This window comes from Cydia fagiglandana, chromosome 3, assembly GCF_963556715.1.
Source record: "Cydia fagiglandana chromosome 3, ilCydFagi1.1, whole genome shotgun sequence".
NCBI lineage: Eukaryota > Metazoa > Arthropoda > Insecta > Lepidoptera > Tortricidae > Cydia > Cydia fagiglandana.
The window spans coordinates 18,076,247-18,099,180 of NC_085934.1; positions in this window are offsets into that span (position 1 = coordinate 18,076,247).

Genomic DNA, 22,934 nt, shown 5'->3' on the forward strand with positions numbered 1-22,934 from the left:
ATCATTAGTACAAAGGCGAACTTTTATCCCTTTCAATTTATATTCTTCTGCTTTCATAAGTGATAGTTACTGATTAAAAAAAGCGTTTTTCAATTAAAATACATGCCAGGATCGCTTACCTTCCTTTCAATGCTAAAAAAAACGAACAAAGATAAAGATACGATATGGATCGGATATGTCAGTGTCAAAAGTGACGTTATTGTTTGAAGAAACGGCACTTTTGACTCTGACATCAATCCATATCGTATTTTTAGATAATTTTTGACGCATCCTTAAGTTCGAATCAGGTCGTCTCGAGTGAACAGCTTTGGTGAGTGTATTCAAAAACATATTCTGTGTTACGTTGCGTATTACGTTGAGTTGAAAATTTTCTAAAACTAACCTTAGCTGTGTTTAAGCATTCGCAATTACCAGCTCTATTTAACGATCGTTCGCCTATTGACTACCCAGTTTGCCAAATTGAAGTGACTTTGGTATAAAACCAGTTAGATTAGGTAGTATATTGGCCTTCGAGCTGTCAGATTAATAAACGATACTACTAATTGTAAGTAATACAAAGTTATTCAATGCCATAGAAATATTATTTCGAGAAGTTAAAAAGTTAACTTATCTCGTTAAAGGTCGCCTTTCTTAAAAAAAAAATGCAAGTTCTCAGAATAGAAAAGCTTGCTCACAAAAAACATCGCAAAATACTTACAGTACGGGTAAAGCTGCCGGCCTAGCCAAGATGACAATCCTTATCGCTACGACAACGCATCGCTTGGTGTCTCTCTATCACTCTTCCTTAGTGCGACAGGGACACTTGCGTTTCGTTTGCTATGGAGCGTAAGCGAATGGCATGTTGGCTACGCGGTTTGGTTAGAAAACTGCGCAGTCGAATGCCACGCTACGTTTTACCTGCGCAGTTGGCAAAAAGTGCGTAAGTGTAAGCTTTACATTTACTACGTTATTGGCATTACATTGATTTAAAAAGTAAAATTGACACTTAGTTACTTACACTGAAAACGACCTATGGTGGATCATTAATATTTTTTTTCGATTGTACATACATGTGTCAACCAATTCATTTTACAGTCCTGGCGACCGCGGCTACATCAAATATGTACCTATAATAGAATTCCAGTAACGAAACTTCACGACGCTGAATTATATTAATAGATAGAACTCCAAGAGGGGCTCCATTACGAAACAATCCCTAGGAATTACAGTTTTAAAGCTTTTGTACGGCGTAACGTTTTTCGAAAATTAACCGTAGGAAAAAAATATTCAAACACGTGCAAAAAAGTTGGCGACCTGAGCGGAAAAAAGCCGGTAATCCTCCCAGATTAGCGGATTGACAGGCAGATGTGCCAACTCGTGTATTTGACTAGATTAATCCGGATAGGCAGGGGTAGTGCACACCAGCAAAAAAAATAACAGCACAAGAAAACATTCGCAAAATTGACGTTTACGTATTGTCTAATCGCCTGAGACTAAGGGCGGATTGCACCAACCACACTTGACAGACTGATCAATATTACTCACCAGAGAACTATCAAAATTCCCATACAATAAAATTTTGCGAACACTAACGGTGACAGACGGTGTCACCGGACGGAAACTTGCCTGTCACCGTTAAAACGTTCGCTAAATTTAATTGTATCGGGAGTTTTATAGTTAGATCACTATACCGGGTGTGGCCTGTAACATGAGCAAAAAATTAAACTGTAGGCTGTACTCCTCATACTGATCAACATTTGTTCAGCGACTTTTAAAAATAACTTGTGGCTTAATTTTTAATACACTTTAAAGTTTATTCTAAGACGCAATGTATTGCAAATTTTGTTATGATTAAGGCGTGATAAGCAACGTCAATCACTATGATCTGGCGTGGCGATGGCGTCCATTGAAGATAATATTTATTTTGTATGAGAAATAGGGAGACTAAATACTTCATAATTTTTAAAAGTTGTTGAACAAAAGTGTCACCGTTTGAGGAGTACAATCTATGTTTTAATTATTTGCTCGTGTTACAGGCCACACCCGGTATACTGAGTGACGTTGACGTTGATCGTTCCACTGATTGCGGATGGTACAACGGGCTCTAGATAAGAAGTATACGTTACACAAGCTCCTGATGACACTCCTTGGTACAGAGTGAAACATGTCGAGCGTTTTATTTTAATAGATTTTGTCTTGTCTAAGAGTACTGTTAGCCGATTTGTATGGATTCCAAACCGGAGGTAGGTATTTAGAGGGACGCGTTGTATGTAATGACGCACAATACGCAACCCTTAACACGAATGAGAAAGTTGTGTTAGCAATAATTTTAGCATATAATGGTTCTTGACTGTTTTGTTTCTGGTTTTTTATTCTAAAGCAATGTCCTTTCGTCAGTTGTTTTGTTTCACTTTTCAAGCGACGCTTAAATCGCTTAAATTAATCCCTTAAATAGTATTTTATGCAACCGTTGTTTAAGAGAGGTCAAAAAAGGCGAGTGGCGTGAGTATAAATAAATACGCCACGAGTATTTTTTGACTCAGTTAAACAAGTATTGTATGCAACGTACAATACGTTTTCTACGACCAAGCACTTTGAAATAAAATTGAAAATTTAACGAATCTTTTTAATTCAAGAAGTAGCAAAAATGGAGGGTACGGGCGGGAAAAGAATGAACGACTGAATCAAATAAAAAAAAAACGTGTCTATGGTTCACTTATTTGTCAGAGATGACATTTAAAATAAGGTTGGCAACACTGTATTTCATTCAATATTTTTTAAGTGGTCATCACACGAAGTATCGTAAAATTGCCAAAAATATACTGTGTGTATGCACAAATTATTTTTTGGGGAATAGACTAAAGACTTGTCTTGACAACTATAAGGTAGGGTTTTAAAGGCGTGTGCACGACCCTTTAAATGACGATAAGTACGGGAGTAGAAAATAAGCATTAATGTTAGACTTAGTCTATGCATTTACTGTACAGTAGGTGAGTACCACCCCTAATGATCGGATGGAAAAGTCACTTTGGTATTAGTTCGGAAGTACAAACAAACTTTTAACTGGACGCGATAAGTCCGGGAACTTTTAAAGGATTAATACGAGTGTACGCAGTTCATTTGATTTGTTTAGAATAAAATTGTTTTATGGACAGTGAAAACAAAAATAGATATAGGTACTTAAATATTATGTATTTTAAGTATTTGAATGAAGTATTTTTACTGGGCTTTATAATTGATTATAAACCGCATTAAATTATTCCGACAAAGTTGAACAGATGTTTCGGCAAACAAAGTATTGAAAGCGTAAATTCAAGCAATTTTGCGAACCGCCGTCAGTCTTCACTGCAACTCGAGAATATCACAAACTTAACTTTGCCATCGTCGACGGCACCCTTTCACAATGATACTAAGTAGAATATTATGTTAAATTGTTAGTTCTCGTTTTAACTAGCGGCAAAGACATTGTTGTACTAGATAAAACAGGGTAGGTATTGCAGGGTTATTTTATGGAAGCTACAAATTTGTATTGCCAGTAGAATGTTTTCTCGTATGTTTGGAGTGCCGCCAGGGGTATAAAGTATGGTTGTGCTGGCTTAGTCGGATTCGTTCTCGACTTAGACGCGTAAATGTACGAAATATATCCGTTTGAAGTTGCCAAAATGTTTGTAGAATTGCGCCCAGGGTGTTAACGTAACACCAGGGGTGCGAAACTCCTGACTTCGGCCAAACTCGGCTCCGCTCGGCTCAGCATTGCTCCGAGCAATTTTTAGGGTTGACACAACTTGACGTCCCTTTGCGTATTACACGACCACAGATAATGGCTTGAATTTTGACAACCCTTAATAGCCGAAAAGGATAGTGCCATATATTAGAAAGGGACAGCATGATTCGACCCTGAACCGCTGTTAAACTTCGGTTTTGTAGGAAGTTTCCTTTCTGTACGGCAGTACTATTATTTATTCTGTGACGACACCCCAAATGGTGACATTTGGATAGCAACTGCATTACTGTTACGGCATCCAGCTTGTCAACAGTCAAGGTGCCTTGAATCCTGGCCGTAATCGCTGTATGAAATAGTGGCCACCCTTCGGTCACCAGAAGGTCGCCTTTTTATATTATAGGTATTGATTTATCTGAATTAATGTCCCTAATCTATTTATTTATTTACGGACCACTAAAACTAGTGAATGTTATCTGCAATAATAAAGGTGAATCGTTCAGTCAAGGCGTTTGGCGGTCGTTATATTTACAAGTTTAGCGGGAACAGCAGTAAAATGACTACATTTTATGCGGAGCGCCAACAGTTTTGTGTGTGGTACAATAGATGATGGGTCTGGTAGCCAAAGGCTATACCTTAAGAGCCAACAGGAGTGTTCATTTCTCCATACAAACGTACTCGACTGTTTCCTCCGTGGGTTTCGATGCAGCAATGATTTTTTTCAACACAAATTAATATTGTCAATATCTGTGTCGGACCGTTATGCTTTTTTTATATTTTTGTTTTTTAAGGCGCTAGAGCCCTTCAAAAATGGCCAAAATGGCCTCATTGCCGCAATGAGAGGCGTAGTATTCAAAAATGATGTCAATCAGCCAAAAAAGCAAAACGGTCTGACATAGATTAATTTCATAATCATTTAGATTTCCAAATTTGGTTGCGATTGGTTAAGTTTTGGAGGAGGAAACAGTCGAGTACGAAACCTCGATTTTTGAGATTTTTACGCAGGATTTTTCGCCTGTGCCTTATCGCACTAGTTTTAGGAGCCGCTTCCGTTAGCGAGACGGGTATATTTACCTAAAATATTTAAAACTCAGCTCCTGTTTCGTCTTAACGAACAGTAAAAAGCATATCCAATTACTTACTATGAAGTATTTGAACAAATTAAATTATTTTCAGAAAATATTATTAATTTTATTAGGTCCGAACCATACTGTTCTACCTTAGGGATGGCCAGGGGGCGCCTTTAGTAAGAAGTGCATATACTTGGAAAATACAGAATAATACAGAATGATAATACTTAATACAGAATAAAACCTCTACTAGTGAACAGAATCGGGCGTTACTTTGCGGAAATCCATTCTAATCAAAACCAAAATATTACTTTGCTTATCCGCGAAAAGATAACGTGCTAGTCAATCAGTGCTAACCCGTTATACTTACTAGCTTGCTTGTTGTTTTTTAAAACCTCTACTATCTCCTAACTTACTCCTCACCCCGCAGCCTAGTTTTAGTGCCGCACTAAATGGTTTCCACGTTCAGTATTAAAGTAGGTATTTTGATAACTATACTGAACAAAGGCGAGGCGTTACAAAGTTACTCGCTGTTTTCATGAAACATTATCTTTGTAATAAAAGAAACTCGGGTAGGATGGCCAAGTTTTAGGTTAAAATAAAACTTTAGTTTTTAGGGTTCTGCATCCAAATGTGGCGACTACGAAGGCGCAGCGTGGGTAGACCCACACAAGGTGGACTGATGACCTGGTTAGGTCGCGGGAGTCCGCTGGATGCGGGGGGCGGAAGACCGGTCATTGTGGCACTTTTTGGGGGAGGCCTATGTCCAGCAGTGGACGTCCTCTGGCTGATATGATGATGATAATAATCCAAAGGGTAAAAACGGGACCCTATTACTAAGACTCTACTGTTCATCTGTCCGTCTGTCCGTCTTTCTGTCTGTCTGTCATCAGGCTGTATCTCATGAACCGTGATAGCTAGACAGTTGAAATTTTCACAGATTATGTATTTCTGTTGCCGCTATAACAACAAATACTAAAAAGTACGGAACCCTCGGTGGGCGACTCCGACTCGCACTTGTACTTATACATTCCATAGCTAAGCGGTTTTTACTGTTTGTTCTCTAGAGTGGCACAAAGGAACAAACATATACATACATAGACTGATAAACCTTTTGCCCTCTTTTGCGTCACACTTAGGTTTTTATACTCCCATCCCTACTACATACATAGTAAATCCCATAAGTCTGCGACGGTTTAAACAGGCAATCTGAAACGGAACTACTTGAAAACCTTTCCCAACTGACTGTAAAAGGCTTTGTGCGGCAAAAACTAACTTACACATCTGCATGTGACGTATTTATTTCCACAAATAAACTTAGTAGAAAACACGTCCGATATTGAACCTTGTGGTTATACGATTAGGGCGACCGAGAGAAGCTGAGTCGTGTAAGATATACCGAGGTAGCCTTGCATTGTCAGGGTATGCAGCTTTGTCCCGGTGAAACAATCTAGCTTTGTCACCCTGTTCTGAGGTTAAAAGTCTGATGTTATAAAAGTTTTCGGGGAATTGTGAGTGGCCATCATTTTTCATGTTACATATTGTAAAATGCAAGATCGTGTTTTGGTTTAGAAAGGATTGTGTGCATAGTGCATATTGTGTGTCGTGTGCATTTTCTTAGGAGATTCGCTTTATATAATATGAAAAGCAGATTTAAGGAACGTGACAATAACAAATGAGATTTAAAAACTGCATAAAACATGGAGAGCTCTGCTAACATGGGTGTCGAGTGTCTTAGAGCCGATATTAAAAATGGGTTAAGTATGAAAAAAAAACATCTAATATAAAACGACTTACGTAATTTTTTTATTTATAAGTGTTTAGTGTTTTTATTTCGTTACAAGAATGTTATTGTATGTGTCGGAAACAAAAATACGAAAGACAAACGCGTGCGCGTTCTATCTCGGCGCCAGCGCCATCTAGTAAGCGGTTTACATACTAATGTCGAATACATGCCATGAAACTGTGATAGACTAACGCTTGCGCGTTCTATCTCGACGCCAGCGTCATCTAGCGATTAATTGGGTAAACTTTCCGCATTGGAATGGAAGTGGTATTATGTTATGTTACATTATTATAAAGGCATCAGTTTCCGAAAAAATTGTAAGCATGTTATAATAGAAATTGTTTTTGTCCAGGTGTACCTTGGCTTCTGACCAGTCGATATCCTCCGCTCCATATGTCACGGAGATCTCGGAGGCCCCTAAATCCGGCGCTTAGTGCCCGATGTCGCAGGAGCCCCCAGGGAGTACCGGCCTCTTCGCGCCGCGCGGCCCCGAAAACTGCGATGCGTTTGACCTTTTAAACACAAAAAAAAAATATACTACGGGCATATTTAGATACCTACTACGGCAACGGACTACGGTACTAATTATTATACATCAAAAATTACTAGCCTATTTCATAACGTTTTTGCTTTTCTTTCTTATGCAGAATTTGTAGGACTTTTAAGAGGCGATGAGGTTTGAATTGTGTATTTATATTATATTAACGCTCCGTAGCGTGGTGTAGTTTTTTCTCTTTATCACTCTCCATATTAGTGCGACAGAGACAGTTGCGTTTCGTTCGCTACGGAGCGTTAACGATTGGCATTTTGTCTTCGCACTCACAACCATTAAAGGCTCACGTCTGTATGATTTTGACACATTTTTCCCAGAACCCGGGGCTTCCACGAGGACTAAGATTAACTACCGGAATATTACCGTTTACTTACCTATTTGTAGGTAGCGTATGGTGGTACTAAAATAAATGGATTGTAAATTCTAATGTTTGCATTTACTTGACTGAAGACATCAAAATCATACACATCAGATTTTCAAGCGTGGTCAATTTTAATCAGATTCAAGATAATCATTTCAAGAACCCAAAAAGATGACTTTCTTGTGGTAAATCGCTGTTCTCGTGGCCCGCCTTCCGCAAGGTAACGGCCGGGAAGATGGCGGGGCTTTATTTAGCGCAAAATATATTATCGCTCCGTCCATATTCTATATTGTGGGTCAAGTGCCCAGGTGAGGGCAAAGGTCACGTCCCGAGGGCCCGCTGATGGGGCTACATTTGGTCTGTTTCGTTATTAGGGTTCCGTACCTCAAACGGAAAAAACGGAACCCTTATATGATCACTCGTGCATCTATCTGTCCGACCATTCCCCCCCTGTATCTCTGAAACTACTGGGCCAAAAATTTTGAAAAAAATACACAAAATAGTATTTTACTAGGGAAACCTATTAGAATTGTGCAGTCAAGAGTGAGTCGGACTTATGTAGCCTTGGAACGCGAGTCCAACTCGCACTTGACCGGTTTTTTTTTGCATTCCCACTCACGTTGTTTGAGACTGTGCAATAATGCAAAGTGGTTGGATTGTTTTCGAGAATTCAAGGACTCCAAAGAGTCTTTTTCATTGGATGAATGGTGTAGGTTTGACATCAAATCGGGAGGGTTTTCGTTCAATCATGATATGTAAATTAAATACAACAAAACAGTTAGACAACGTTATGTTATCATAGATGAAATTGCAGATAATAAATCCGTACGGAGGACAGCTGAGTAAGTACTTATTTAATTGACCTACAAAGGCTACAAACTATTTCCGTAAAGCCCGTAAAGGACGTCACTAACAAGCAAATTAATATCAATATCAAACTATATGCTTGCATTGCAGCTGGCCACTGTATTGAGTAATAGAAACGCGTTCCGTATGTGTTTCGCTTTCCAGATGACCAGGGTGCCTAGCCAAGATGCCAATGGTGTACGCTCCGTAGCGAACGAAGCTCAACCGTGTCTGTCGCATTAATATGACAGAGTGATAGAGAGAGGTATTACCCTAACGTTCGCTACGGAGCGAACGACTGGCATCTTGGCTAGGCACCCAGATTTAGGTATAGTTAAGATTACCGCCGAATCTGCAACTGGCCACTGTATTGAGTAATAGAAACGCGTTCCGTATGTGTTTCGCTTTCTAGATGACCAGGGTGCCTAGCCAAGGTGCCAATGGTTTACGCTCCGTAGCGACCGAAGCGCAGCCGTGTCTGTCGCATTAATATGGCAGAGTGATAGAGAGAGGTATTACCCTAACGTTCGCTACGGAGCGAACGACTGGCATCTTGGCTAGGCACACAGATTTAAACGCTTTTTAAAAATCAAAAACTATTACTTATGAAAGCAGAAGAATATAAATGATCGTATTTGATTTATAATTGTTACATATTTGCCGTAACTTATTTTTAAAATGTGTTTTTCAATTAAAAGACACGTCAAGATTGTTTACCTTATTTCTAATGCTAAAAAAAACAAACTATAGTAATAATTGTGTTTTTCATTCATAGACAAAATCCATTATTTTTAACCACAGGAAATTTTATACATTTCTTTTTTATTGCAGTGAGGATGTCCTGATTGTAAAAATAAGAGAGATTAGGTAGAGTATAATTTCTAATTTTCTTTGTCAAAAATAAACGAATACGTGTAGCCCATACTTAATCAATCGATTTATGATAATAAGAAAAATTAAATAAAAATAAAAAAACAATACGATATTTAGATGTAACAAAAATACAAAAAGGTATGTTCCAGCATACAATGACTGGGGATCGAACCGGGAATCTTCCGTTTGTAAGCAAAAAAGCGACTGTTTGCATAACACGCCATGATAGTTCTTAGCTTAGCTGACGAACTTCGGGTACTTATTCTCGCTTAGGTCAATTAAGTACCTGTCAAACGTCAGTGTCAACAAAATTGCACTAAACATGACGGCACTCCAAATTCGCGCCGTGGTCAGCCCGGCAACGTCGGAAATGGTATGGCAACGTCGCAAATGTATCTGTACACGACATTTGTGTACAGATACATTTGCGATGTAGAAAAGTAGTAGAAAATTACGAAAGATTTTTAAAATTAATAATCTCAACGGCTAAAAAATACATTCCACGTGGTTACCGCAAGCAATACATACCTTGCTGGAACTCTGACACCGAGGCCCTGTGGCAAGAATACAACAGCTCTGCGGACAGCAACGTCGCCCATGCCCTCATAGCATCCCTAAACCGAGCACGCCAGTTAAAATGGGAAAACACAGTACAAGGCATGAACTTCACCCATTCAAGTCGTAAAGCATGGCACTTACTGAAACGACTCACATCTGGACCTGGTGGCCAGGCGAATAGAAGTAAAGTAAGCCCAAACGACATGGCGAGCCGAATTGTAAACCTGTCAAAGGCACCCAGTCACAAAGCCCACACTCGCGCCGTCAGGAAGGAGCTGAAACTGCTGAAGTCATAGTCTGTCACGGATCCTCACTTTAGTCGCTCGGTGACTGCTGATGAAATAGAATCCGGCATCAAGTGCATCAAATGCGGAAAGGCCTGCGGAGAAGACTACATCTTCCCTGAGTTTATTAAGCACTGTGGACCCCGCGTGCAAAAATGGCTTGCAAAGTTCTTCACAACCATTATCAACTCTGGGAAAATTCCGCCCTCCATGAAACTGGCGAAGATAACTGCAGTCCTTAAACCTGCAAAACCGGCCGACCGAGCAGACAGTTACCGCCCAATTGCACTACTCAGTGTGGTGTACAAACTCCTCGAGCGGATATTGCTCAACCGCATTGCTCCAACCATCGATAAATACATCCCACAGGAACAAGCAGGATTTCGCCCAGGCCGCAGCTGTAGTGACCAAGTCCTTGCGCTCACGACCCACTTGGAAAAAGGCTTCGATGAGAACCTGAAGTCGTCGACTGCATTCATAGATCTGACAGCTGCCTACGACACCGTGTGGCGGCACGGCCTCCTCTCTAAGCTCCTCAAGGTGATCCCATGCCTAAAAATATACAGAGTCATCGAAGATGCTCTCACCAACAGGCCATTCCGCGTCCTTCTCGGGAATGAATCAAGCAGTACTAGGGTGCTGAATAATGGGCTACCGCAGGGATCAGTCTTGGCTCCCACTCTTTTTAATTTGTACATCTACGACATGCCAGAGACTCAATCGAGGAAATTCGCTTACGCTGACGATATAGCGTTAGTCGCGCAGGATCGCAATATAAGCACCACTGAAAACCGCTTAGAACACGACCTTGCTGTCATGGACGAGTACTTTACTCGCTGGCGCCTATGTCCTAACGCCGCGAAAACTGAAGTGTGTTGCTTCCATCTGAACAACCGACTAGCTACCAAGAAACTCAGCATCTCGTTCAGGGGCTCCGTGCTCAATCACAACCCGTCTCCCAAATACCTAGGTGTTACTCTGGACCGAAGTTTGACTTACAGCTCCCACCTCACCAACACCGCAGCAAAACTTAGGACCAGGAATAACATTCTACAAAAACTAACGGGGACAACGTGGGGAGCCTCGGCTAGCTGCCTACGAACATCGGCCTTGGCTCTTGTATACTCAACAGCTGAATACTGCGCCCCCGCATGGCTCAACAGTGCCCACACGAGCGCCATTGATACGCAGCTAAATGCTACAATGTGCCTCATCACGGGATGCATGAAGCCCACCCCTGGCTCCCAGCTCTAAGTGGAATTGCGCCTCCTCACCTCCGCCGCAAACACCACCTGCTCAGAGAAGCTGACAAAGCCCTTGAACGCCCGGAACTACCCCTGAATAGAGACTTGGCTACGTTCAGGTGCACAAGGCTGAAGTCCAGAAACCCACCGGCTCTCCTTATCCACCAACCACGCTCCCAGTGGAACCTGAACGACGCCTGGTCCGAAGAATGGTCGCAAGCAGACGTTCCATCTGATCTCTTTGAACTAAACCCGCGGAGCCACGCGCCTGGTTTCAATGAATCACGCCGTACCTGGTGCATGCTCAACCGGCTGAGAACAGGAATTGGCCACTGTGCCTACCTCCGGAAAAAATGGGGATGGAGCGACCAAGAATGCTGCGAATGCGGTTGCCCAAAGCAAACTGTTCGGCATATTGTTTTGGAGTGCCCACTTACAAAGTACGACGGCCCAGTGGAAGATCTTAAGACCATAACGAATGCAGCCATCACCTACTTGGAAAAATGTAGATTTAGATTATAAATTAACTATGTAATGAATGAACAGTGTAATGTAAATGCCATACGATAAATAAAATAAAAATTTGTGACACACACATACGTAAAATTGATGAAAATTTAACTATGATTTTTGCATGATTTCTGTATGAAGCATTGTTTTCCTGTTAATTTCGCGCAAACGAATATTCGAAGGAAGATAAATGCGGAAATATTTATGTACTAATAGTGTGTAGTTACTTAATGAGCTTTGATTGAATTTTGTATGAAAATCGAACCACCTTAACTAAGGTTCAATTATTAGATGATGCCAACATAATTGTATTGATAATGAAATGAGTCAGCTGCATTAGTACTGAATAGGATAACACGCGTACCTACACTTTTACAAAATACAGAATTTATGACATAAAACCATAGACTACAAGGCCGTGTCAGGGGTCTTGGTAAGTTTACATTATATTAAACACTTAAAAGATCACAATGAATTACTTAATCAATTTGAAAGCTGAAGTGCTAATTGGTGGTTATTTTTTCTAAATAAAAACCGGGCAAGTGCGAGTCGGACTCGCGCACGAAGGGTTCCGTACCATAATGCAAAAAAAAAAACAAAAAATAGCAAAAAGAAAACGGTCACCCATCCAAGTACTGACCCCTCCCGACGTTGCTTAACTTTGGTCAAAAATCACGTTTGTTGTATGGGAGCCCCAATTAAATCTTTATTTTATTCTGTTTTTAGTATTTGTTGTTATAGCGGCAACAGAAATACATCATCTGTGAACATTTCAACTGTCTAGCTATCACGGTTCGTGAGATACAGCCTGGTGACAGACGGACGGACGGACGGACGGACGGACGGACAGACGGACGGACGGACAGCGAAGTCTTAGTAATAGGGTCCCGTTTTACCCTTTGGGTACGGAACCCTAAAAAGCCTTAAGCTGAGTCCACACTTATATCATATTACCGTAACGTAACGTACCACAGTCGCGTAGCACCAACGCCTATCATGTTTTCATGATTGTTATTATAGACGCAAAAAGATCGCGATCATGCTACACTTGGTTACGTCCAAATTAACAATTATCGGTCTACGAACAATGCTTACACGATGTCATACTGATACGCTATCAACCTGTCACTGTCAACAGTGACGTTTTTGGTTAAAGAAATGTCACTTTTGAGACTGACTGATGATGTTGGCGGAATCATCGACAATATCGATGGAGCCATAATACCCAAAGATTGATTGAGACTGACTGATCAGTAATATCTTCTGTGTGACATCTTATAAACATTGATCGACTTGGGCCGTATGTTACGCGTTGATGCTATAGTTCGTTTTTTAGTGTTCCGTACAAAACTTTGTTCACGAAACACTTATGGGATCACTTCGGTCTTGTTTAGCATTAGGAAGAACTCCACAGAAGCAAGCGTGCAGTTTTTATCAGGCTCTTTAATTGTTAATAATTATTGAATTATCTAATGTAGCATGGTCAATACATATAATTTACTTCAAATTATTACCGCTAAAAGTGCCGGATTTGGAACCACAAGCTTACTTCTGCGAAGTTCTTTCTAATGCTAAAAAAACTAACTATACGCTATGGAGATACGATACGTCAAAATGATAAGTGTGGACCCAGCTTTAGATGTGAACACAGACCAACCCAAATAATACAAGTTGGCGTTTTTTGTATACGCAAGACATAAAGCTTACACCGACCGACCCAAATAAACTCGGCGTTTTATCACAGAATAAATAATAGTACTACCGTACAGAAAGGAAACTTCCTACAAAACCGAAGTTTGACAGCGGTTCAGGGTCGAATCATGCTATCCCTTTCTAACATATAGCACTATCCCTTTCGGCTATTTAGGGTTGTCAAAATTCAAGTGATTATCTTATCTGTGGTCGTGCACGCAAAAGGAAGTCAAGTGGTGCCAACCCTAAAAATTGCTCGGAGCAATGCTGAGCCGAGCGGAGCCGGGTTTGGCCGAAGTCTGGAGTTTCTCACCCCTGGTTTTATGTAAACGCAAAGCATAAAGTTTATTTACCAAGTCGAATACCTTAACCTTTCCTCAACTTTTTAAAAACCCATAAAAAGGAACTCCACATTTTATCGCGTACAAAGTTTAAAATAACTTTTCCTGCAATCATAATAATCGTTTGTGAACTGTTCTTCAGGTTGAGGTTCTTTCTAAAAATCTTTTTTACATAAAACTTAACGAAAATGTTATTGTAATAAACGAGCCAAGTTCTTTTGAGCGAGTGAATTTAATATTCGCCCGTAAAGGCGTAACGATACCCAACTTGTTGCATCTTTGCAATAGAATAAGTTATAGTAAATTAATTGTGTAGAAAGCAGAAACTTTATTAAGTTGTTTTTTACAGTCGAATATTATTTGTATGTCTTTCCCATTACGGAACAATGGTGTTTTGGAGCCGAAACCAACACGTAGGCCCTTTTGACACTTTAATGAAATGTACAACACACACACACACAGTCTATTTATTATTAAGAAATATATGTAGCCTGTACCAAGATTAACTTCAAAAGATTTAAGAGAAGTTACTTTGCAGTATAATTCTATAAATAGGTCTGAATTCACAACCAATACCTGCCCACATTGATATCCATGACCCAAAAGTTTTGAAACTGCATACAATACTGTGCCAGAAATGGTATTCAACCTTTAAGAATCTGATCTAGATTTTATATGTTACACATTGCAACTCGCTCACACTTTGTACTGTGAGTGAAATGCACTAAGAGTCAATATAATATCAAATTGAGATCAAATTTTTCGAGTTTGAATGTTGCAGTCTCCAGTGCTCAAATCGTTATCGTTATTTTTGACGATATCAGTTAAACGCTTTATTAAACTTAAAAGTAATGCGACCAAAATACCAGTAAAGACAATTGAGGTTATTTCGGTATAAGGACTATAACATAACAATAAAACCCATAAGCCGAAACATGTCTAATAAGAGAAAATAGAAAATAACTGTACGAATAAACATAACAGTTTTGCTGAACAGATGGGAGGTTTAACACATCTTCTGAACGAGTTTCAAACTTAAATAAAATTTAACGACCGGCCTCGGGCCTGTGGGACATACTGGCGGACAGAAATGAATACAATCTGCCGAAAAAGTTTTCTTGTAAGCTAAGGACTTGTCAGTTAAGTTCAGATCTTTTGCACAGCAAGGACGATGGCTTTAAGAGCTAACAGTAGAAAAAAATTACAATCTCGTCGTTGGCCTGCTTCCCTATTCTCCACCCATCTCTATCGTCATCATCACCTCCAGCTGTCAGGCGCTTGGATCAAATAATAAAGATGCATCAGTTAATTAATTGATCCATTTCCGAGGATAATAGTTCTCTGTATTTAAATAAACCAAACAGGTAAAATACTTAGTAAAGTTTTTATTAGAATACATCAGCTTCTGCTCGCGTGTTCTCCATAGAATAACATTAAGATGTAATATTGCGTTCGCAAGATGGTTGCACGCTGCAAATATTCTAAATGTATTCATCTCGTTCATAATATTTGAAACACATAATATAGTTTCCAAGATTATAATGAATAAAATAAATGCACTAAATATGTGTACAGATGTAGTACATAACTATTTTCTATCGTATTTTCACGGAAACGTAGGTACGAACATGTCTTGCTATTTCAGTCAGTCGTGATAAAAAAAGGATACTGACGTACGAGTAGCGTGACAAATACGAACGTTTCCGAGAAAATACAAACAATTATGCACTACATCTGTAGATATGTTGTTATCCATTTTCCCATCAATGTGTCCCACCAAAACTTCGTCGAGATTACGTGATAGCTCCAACAATATGGTCGGCGGCTTCCAGCTTCGTCGCCTCTATTATCATAGGATTATTGCTTAAAACACTTCTTAACCGCACTAAGCTGTATAAGGGTTGCTCTTGTTACCATAAGTTTTGTTTTGAGCAGGAGTCGTGCCTCTGTGTAAATATGATAAGAACGGCTTAGTTTTAGTTTATTAGTGTACCTAAATATAGTTTCAGATTTCAGAGTACCAAGAACCAGAGGGGTTAAATAGTCTGTATAGAGTGCCTGTAAACTGTTTAACACGATCGGCTTTTTCGGTTATATTTGGGTAATCCGCTACCCAGAAATATAGCTCTGAGCGATGTTCATTTATTAAAAAATACCTGCAATTTTTTATTGAACGAATTATATGATTGCATTTATTTTCAATGGTTGCACGAGATCGGCTCTGCAGTTATATTTCAGTAATTATCCGTGACGTTAAACTTTCTGGAAATATAGATGATTGATTTATTGATGAATTAAAAATATGAATTTTATTTTAAGATGCATTTATTTACATTGCTTTTCAAAGTTATAACCTAGGATAGATTATAACTTGGCAAATAATTAAGTCAAATACAAACATCTATAATAAGCGAAATAAAAAGGGTATTATTGTAAATAAAGTAAAAACGTATTTAAATAAAACTGGTCAAGTGCGAGTCGGACTCGCGTTTCAAGGGTTCCGTACATCACACAAATTTCAACATTTTTTTTAATACGTGAAACGTGACGTGAGTGAAACGTCTTGAAAAACCCGAATGGGTCAATCAAAAACCAGATGTAGGTAACATGAAGTTTTCTGGCGTGGTGGCTTACATCTCTACATCTCTGAAGATTAAATGCCGAACAATAGTAAAAGTTTCCAAATTCGTAGAGCTGAAAACTCGAGCGTCCGACGGGTCGCGCTTCCTACAACTTCCGAAAGTGGTTTAAAAGCGAAGGCCGAAGAGAGATAATACGTAGGTATTCCAAATCCACCAATCGCAATCAAATGGTGGTAGGGTGGCCAAATAATAAGTGTATTCCCGTAGCCAGGGAGGTTTTGGGATTATACTTCTGAACAACTTTTAGTATGGGACCAACCCCGAAATCGCGAAAAAAGAAGTATCCTCCCATAGAAACGGACCAGCCAAAATGTATGAAACAGCCAAATTTTTCTTCGCGATTTCAGGGTTGCATGTTGGCAAGGAATACACTAAGTTTATTTTTTAACCATCCTGTATACCTAGTGCTTTTTAAAATACGTAACAATAGTAACCTAATCAATCAGTATAGTCAGCAGCAGAAGTTGCTAAGCGGGCGAGTGGTTTTAAATGATCTGGACGCGACTTTATAGTTAAGACAATAAGAGCATGTCAAGGTAATTTCGAACACCTCGCCCGCCTAGCAACTTCTGCAGTTGATTGTACTACAAGTACCATTGCGGCTATGTGCCAGATACAGCATAGTCGCATTTTTTGTCTTCAGTCCGACTCAGCTTGAAGCTAAAGGCACGCCTCTGAGACGCTTCGGGCCTTCGGCCTTATGCGGATATCGGCCTAGGGCCTTCGCAATAGCTGTCTACATCACGTTTCACTTAAACCATTACGGCTGTGTCCCTAAAAAACGTTAACCGCATTTTTGTTCTTAAATCCGACTCACGCTTGACTCTAGATTTCTAATAGGTTTTCCTGTCATCTTTAGGTAAAGGACTATTTTGTGTATTTTTTTTAGAATTTTAGACCCAGTAGTTTCGGAGATAGAGGGGGGGGAATGGTCATTTTTTGTTTATTTTCTTGAATAACTTCTAAACTTTTTATTGTAAATTTATAAAAAAAAATATTTGAGATTCTCAAAATGAGCTCTTTCGTTTGATATGTAACACGATATAGTTTTCAAAACTTTGTTTTTGAATTTTATCGTTTACCCCCCAAAAGTAGCCCCTATGTTTAAAATTCATTTGTTGACGTTACATATCCGTCTTTGGGTCACAGACTTACATATGTGTACCAAATTTCAACTTAATTGGTGCGGTAGTTTCGGAGCAAATTGGCTGTGACAGACGGACAGACGGACAGACAGACGCACGAGTGATCCTATAAGGGTTCCGTTTTTTCCTTTTGAGGTACGGAACCCTAAAAAATTAAGAAAATAAAAAAAAGACGCTCAGTGCACAACTTGCGACGGAAAATATAACTATCGAGCGGGTTTTTAACAGTTTAAACATTCTATGAGTTTTAAGGAAAGAAACATCCAAGCACTTATCTCTAAGCACGAACACACTACATTAAATAAATAAATAAAATAAAATAAAAATCGTTTATTTCAGATCATTGATCCATAGCGTTATTAGTAGGTATAAACATAAAAAACTATGATAATATATATGTTAACTATGTTAATATATTAAACTTGCCCATAAATAAGTTTCGCTAATGCATCTCAAACTGTATAGATATCCCATCTAACGCCTACTGTAATCCATATTACTAGCATTGATACTCTCAATACAACTTACTTGAACAAAACCCATTATAACTTCTCAACTACGTCCGAGTGCGGTGTATGTTAAAACTTCTGTTTTGTAACGACTCGAGGCGCTGATTCTGCTATATCATTATGATAAGATTTTAATCTCATGTCAAACCGAGTCAAACCCAGAAGAGTCTGCAGTGATTTTGATAACCTACGGCAGTGCAAGTGTCATTTTAAATCTATGAAATTATGTCGTGTAAAAAACACTTGCTATCAAAATCGTTGCAGACCTTTTTGGTGTAACTCTCCGATCTTGAGTCACCATTAGGGATCTGGCACGCCCTAATAAGTGCGACTGGGATGCGAATTTACAAAGCCCTATACTGATATGGTTCAGGTGCGAACTGAACTGGATTAGCTTTTATTTGGACAAAACTTGACAAAACCCTAATCCATTATAAATAATACAGAAATTAATTGAAATCGTATAGACTTTATTGACTAAATTAATATGGATATTGTTGCTACAAATGCTAGTTTGTTGCGATCTAACACTTGAGTAATATTTTAGTAGTAGAACAGGCAGATCTTTTGAGGTACGGAACCCCAAAAAGACGAAAACCATATCGAATTATTAAAACAGAATCGGCCTGAGTGTCTTATTTAGGTGTGACTTAGCAGTCGCCACTAAAAGCTGTGGCCGTTTAACTTGTGTTTAGAATATGGAACTTCAGAAAGTTGTTAATTTGAGCAAATAAGTAGGAGTTTTGCTAGTCAATACAACTCACGAAACTGGGTCTGAGAGAACCCTGAATGTATAAATCTGAAGTTAAAATTTATGAATAAACTATCTACTCACCCCGGCTTCGCACGGGTTAACAAATTAAACACCTGAACCTTTCTCAAGAATCACTCTATTGATAGGTGAAAACCGCATGAAAATCCGTTCTTTCGTTTTTGAATTTATCTCGAACATACAAACAGACAGACGCGTACCTACATACTATATTTTACAGTACATCTAGTGCTACATTACGACACCAGTGCTATATATAATGAGCAGATTATGCAACTACGTCGTAAAGTTAATGGGCCATATGTACCTGCTCGTGTCGTTTGAGACTCGTGTCGAATTAAAACATTTTCTTATGGCTCCTCTACACGATGGGCTAGCGCCGGCCACTCCAAGGGACGCAGCCATGCGGTAGAATGAGATAGCAATATCACTTGCTCCCTCTAACGCATAAATTCCTTCCCTTCCCTCCCTCCCTCCCCTTCGCTCCCTTCCCTTCCGTCCCTTGGAGTGGCCGGCGTTGACCCATCGTGTAGAAGAGCCATTAGGTCATGTTTTAAAATTCGCCACTCGTTGCGAATTTCCTATTTCTCGCACTTGTATCGTAAATAACTATTAGAATTAGAACTTTCGTGGCATAATCGGCTGGCTGTCACGCCCATATAAAATAATAAGTATATAAACATTTCTGTATCAAGTGAGCTCCCGCACATACTCGTCCTACTTAACAATTTATGACGACTTGAAAAAGTATCATCCGAGCATAAAAGCGCGCGCAGTATAAATATTCGCAGAAGTTGTTTTGGTGGAGGTTCGTTTTAAAATAACGATGAGTTAACTCTAGTCACGTATTAGAGTTAGACCAAGACAAGCTTGCAGCGATTTGAATCTCACGCGTGTGTGAAACTTCTATGAAATTATGACGTATAAATAACGGGGTCCCTTTGGTTCCCATAAAGTTTTAAGTCATAATCTATTATTTGTCATAATTTATCGTTAGTCATAAAACTGAAACCGTTAACTTTTCAAGACTTTCGTAAGGTTATTCAATAGATAGGTTAGGTTTGTTTTATGGCAATCCTGAAAAGTTACGTGTTTCTGAGAAAAACCAATTATGACTAACGAAAATTCGGACAAACAATACAATAGGACTTAAAACTATTTGGGAAACAAAAGGGACCCATAAAAACACTTGTAAATAAATACGTAAGTGAAAATTACAGATAAGGACAAACTTTATTAGCTAATTAACGGCGCCATTCGGGAAATGAATTAGTTAGAGATTCACTAGATATAAAATAGTAAAGATATGTGACATTCCACGGAAAAAGGTACCTTATGGCGGCTGGCGCCGCGGTTCGGGAAATTAATTAGAGATTCACTGGGCGTTAATAATGTCGTAAGCGCCATCCGCCATAAGGTACCTTTACTCGTGGGACGTCACATATCTTTACTATATCGTATCTAGTTAATCTCTAATTCATTTTCCAAATCGCGCCGTGAGGCTTGTAGCGCGTTTATGAATAAGGGGGTAACTTTAACCGTGATTGTGGTTTGTCTGAGCATTAAGGCTGGAAAACTGTTTCGCCGAACTACGTTTGTGGTCAGAGTGGGCGAGCGTCAGCTAGTGATAATTAATGTTAGAAACAGTAGGTACCGATTTAGTATTGCTTGAAAATATATTAGGTACCGTAAAATAGGGTGAGTAATGGATGGGATTACGAGGGCAGTTGGGTTATGAATAGGGTGAGGAGGGATGGTATTTTTAGACCAGAGTTGTCATATTGGTGTTAAATGCATTAGTCTCTTGAGAAGTCAAACTATTGTCATATTGTTTCAATTCTAGCAATTGTCCCATCTCACTCAATTCCTATCCCCCCAAATCCTGACTACGGGGTGAGCTGGGATTTCCTACTATTTTGTGTTTATCGTTGAATCTATGAAATGAAACGACAGATCATTGGAAAACTAATGTTCATACTACCGGAACACTTTTCAAGTAAATAAATCAACGTACCACATATAAAAATAAACTTATTGAGGTTTGAACTTCGGATTTATCCCAACTCACCCCATTTTACGGTACTGCTCTTATCAACTTTACGTACAGTGACAGGGATAGAGATATGAAAGCAAAATAAACCAAGAATATCCCCGCAGATTTATGCGATAAACGCTGCCGCGGCTAAAAAACGTTACTTCACTTAAAACGACACGTGAGTGCTAACTACGTGGAGCGTTTTAAATCTCAGAGAACCACATGTTGCCTCCCTGTCAGACTTACGAACAAATTTGCAAGTGGAACAGAGGCAACACGTCGAACGTGGTTCGCGGTAGGCCCTCTGAGAATAAAAAGTATGCCGTTGTAATGAAGCTCGTGATATTCAAGTAAATACGTTTAAATAGTCCGAGATACGTTGTGCTTAAACATTTTGGACACATTTTTAAAACGAAACATTATTTTGACTAGGCTCGGATATTTCAGATTCAGACGAGGTTGTTAGAAGGCCGAGGTGTACGAAGGTCTTTTAAGAGGTGAGTAAATATACTATTTTGGATCAAGTTTATAAGTTTATTTATCAGATTATTTTAAGTCTTATATTGCATGTAGTTTAGTTTTATCAAAGAGAATAGATAGTATAGAGGGGAGGGAGAGGGAATTAACAGTTTTTTAGTCTTTATATTTCATTTTTTTATCGCAAGAGTGTTGAAAAACTTTGTGTGTGTAACTCGGGGCGTAATAATATTGCAAACTCGAGTCTACAATTGCGGCAAGCCGTCGCGATTTAACTTACTCTCGTTTGCAATATTTAACTTACGCCCCATGTTGCATAATGTACTATTGTAGATTTATATGTATGTATGTAAAATATATAATTATTGATGTAATGACTACATTTTTTTAAATAACCCGTTACGTTATCTTATCTACGAGTCAACCCTAAAAATCTGGTTGGAACTTTACATTTCCGTCCAAGATTGGATTTTAAAAATGCAAAGTCTCAACCAAATATGTCCGCAAACTACTTGCATACACAAGTCACTGCCGAGTTTAGTTTTAATTTGTCAAGCGGGTGTAGGCATAGGATACGGTTGGAAATTTAATCTGCCTTTTAAATGTTGGCAGAATGAACAACCTTTGCCTGAGCTCATAAATATGTGTACAAGTTTTGAGAGGAACTTTTGCTTTAACGAAAACGGTGCACTGAGTTGAGAATAAATTGATGTTGAAACTTAGAAAAATACTGACCCGGTTATTGTGTTAGCTCAAATTCCATGACATTGAAAACACGGGTTAAAAAAAACAACCAAGTACGAGTCGGACTCGCGAAGGGTTCCGTACCATTACCAGGCCTATGGAACTCTCCGCGCGAGCTCGAATTATACCTACGAATCTGCTCCCGTTCACGGTAGAAAAGCAAGCCAGTTGGTTGCCACGCGCGCTCACGTACGCACGTCACCGCGCGCCGCACTGTAAATTTTTCGATAGTTACAAGCTACGTATACTTCGTTTTTTTTAGCATTAGAAATTAGGTAAACAATCTTGATGTGTCTTTTAATTGAAAAACACATTTTAAAAATAAGTTACGGCAAATATGTAACAATTACGAATCTAACATGATCTTTTATATTCTTCTGCTTTCATAAGTAATAGTTATTGATTTTAAAAAAGCGTTTTTCAATTAAAAGACATGCCAAGATCGCTTATCTTCTTTGAAGTTCTTTCTAATGCTAAAAAAAACGAACTATAGTAGGTACCTACCTATTAATTTCTTTAATTAAACATGTAATGTTTACTATATATGACAAATGTATAGTTTTAGATATCTATCTATTTGAAATAGGTAGCAAATTTTTAATTTATTTTGGTAAATGTTTATTTTAACGACAGTAAGTTAACTTATTTACACCGGAAAGTGCCTACTCATTTTTGCTCTGGTTAACTTATAATTAATTACCTGTATTCATGGTGTTTCTATTATTTATCTTTATTGTGTAACATTAATCTCTATCTGGTTTTAAATTACACGAAGTTTTAAAACTAATTCTT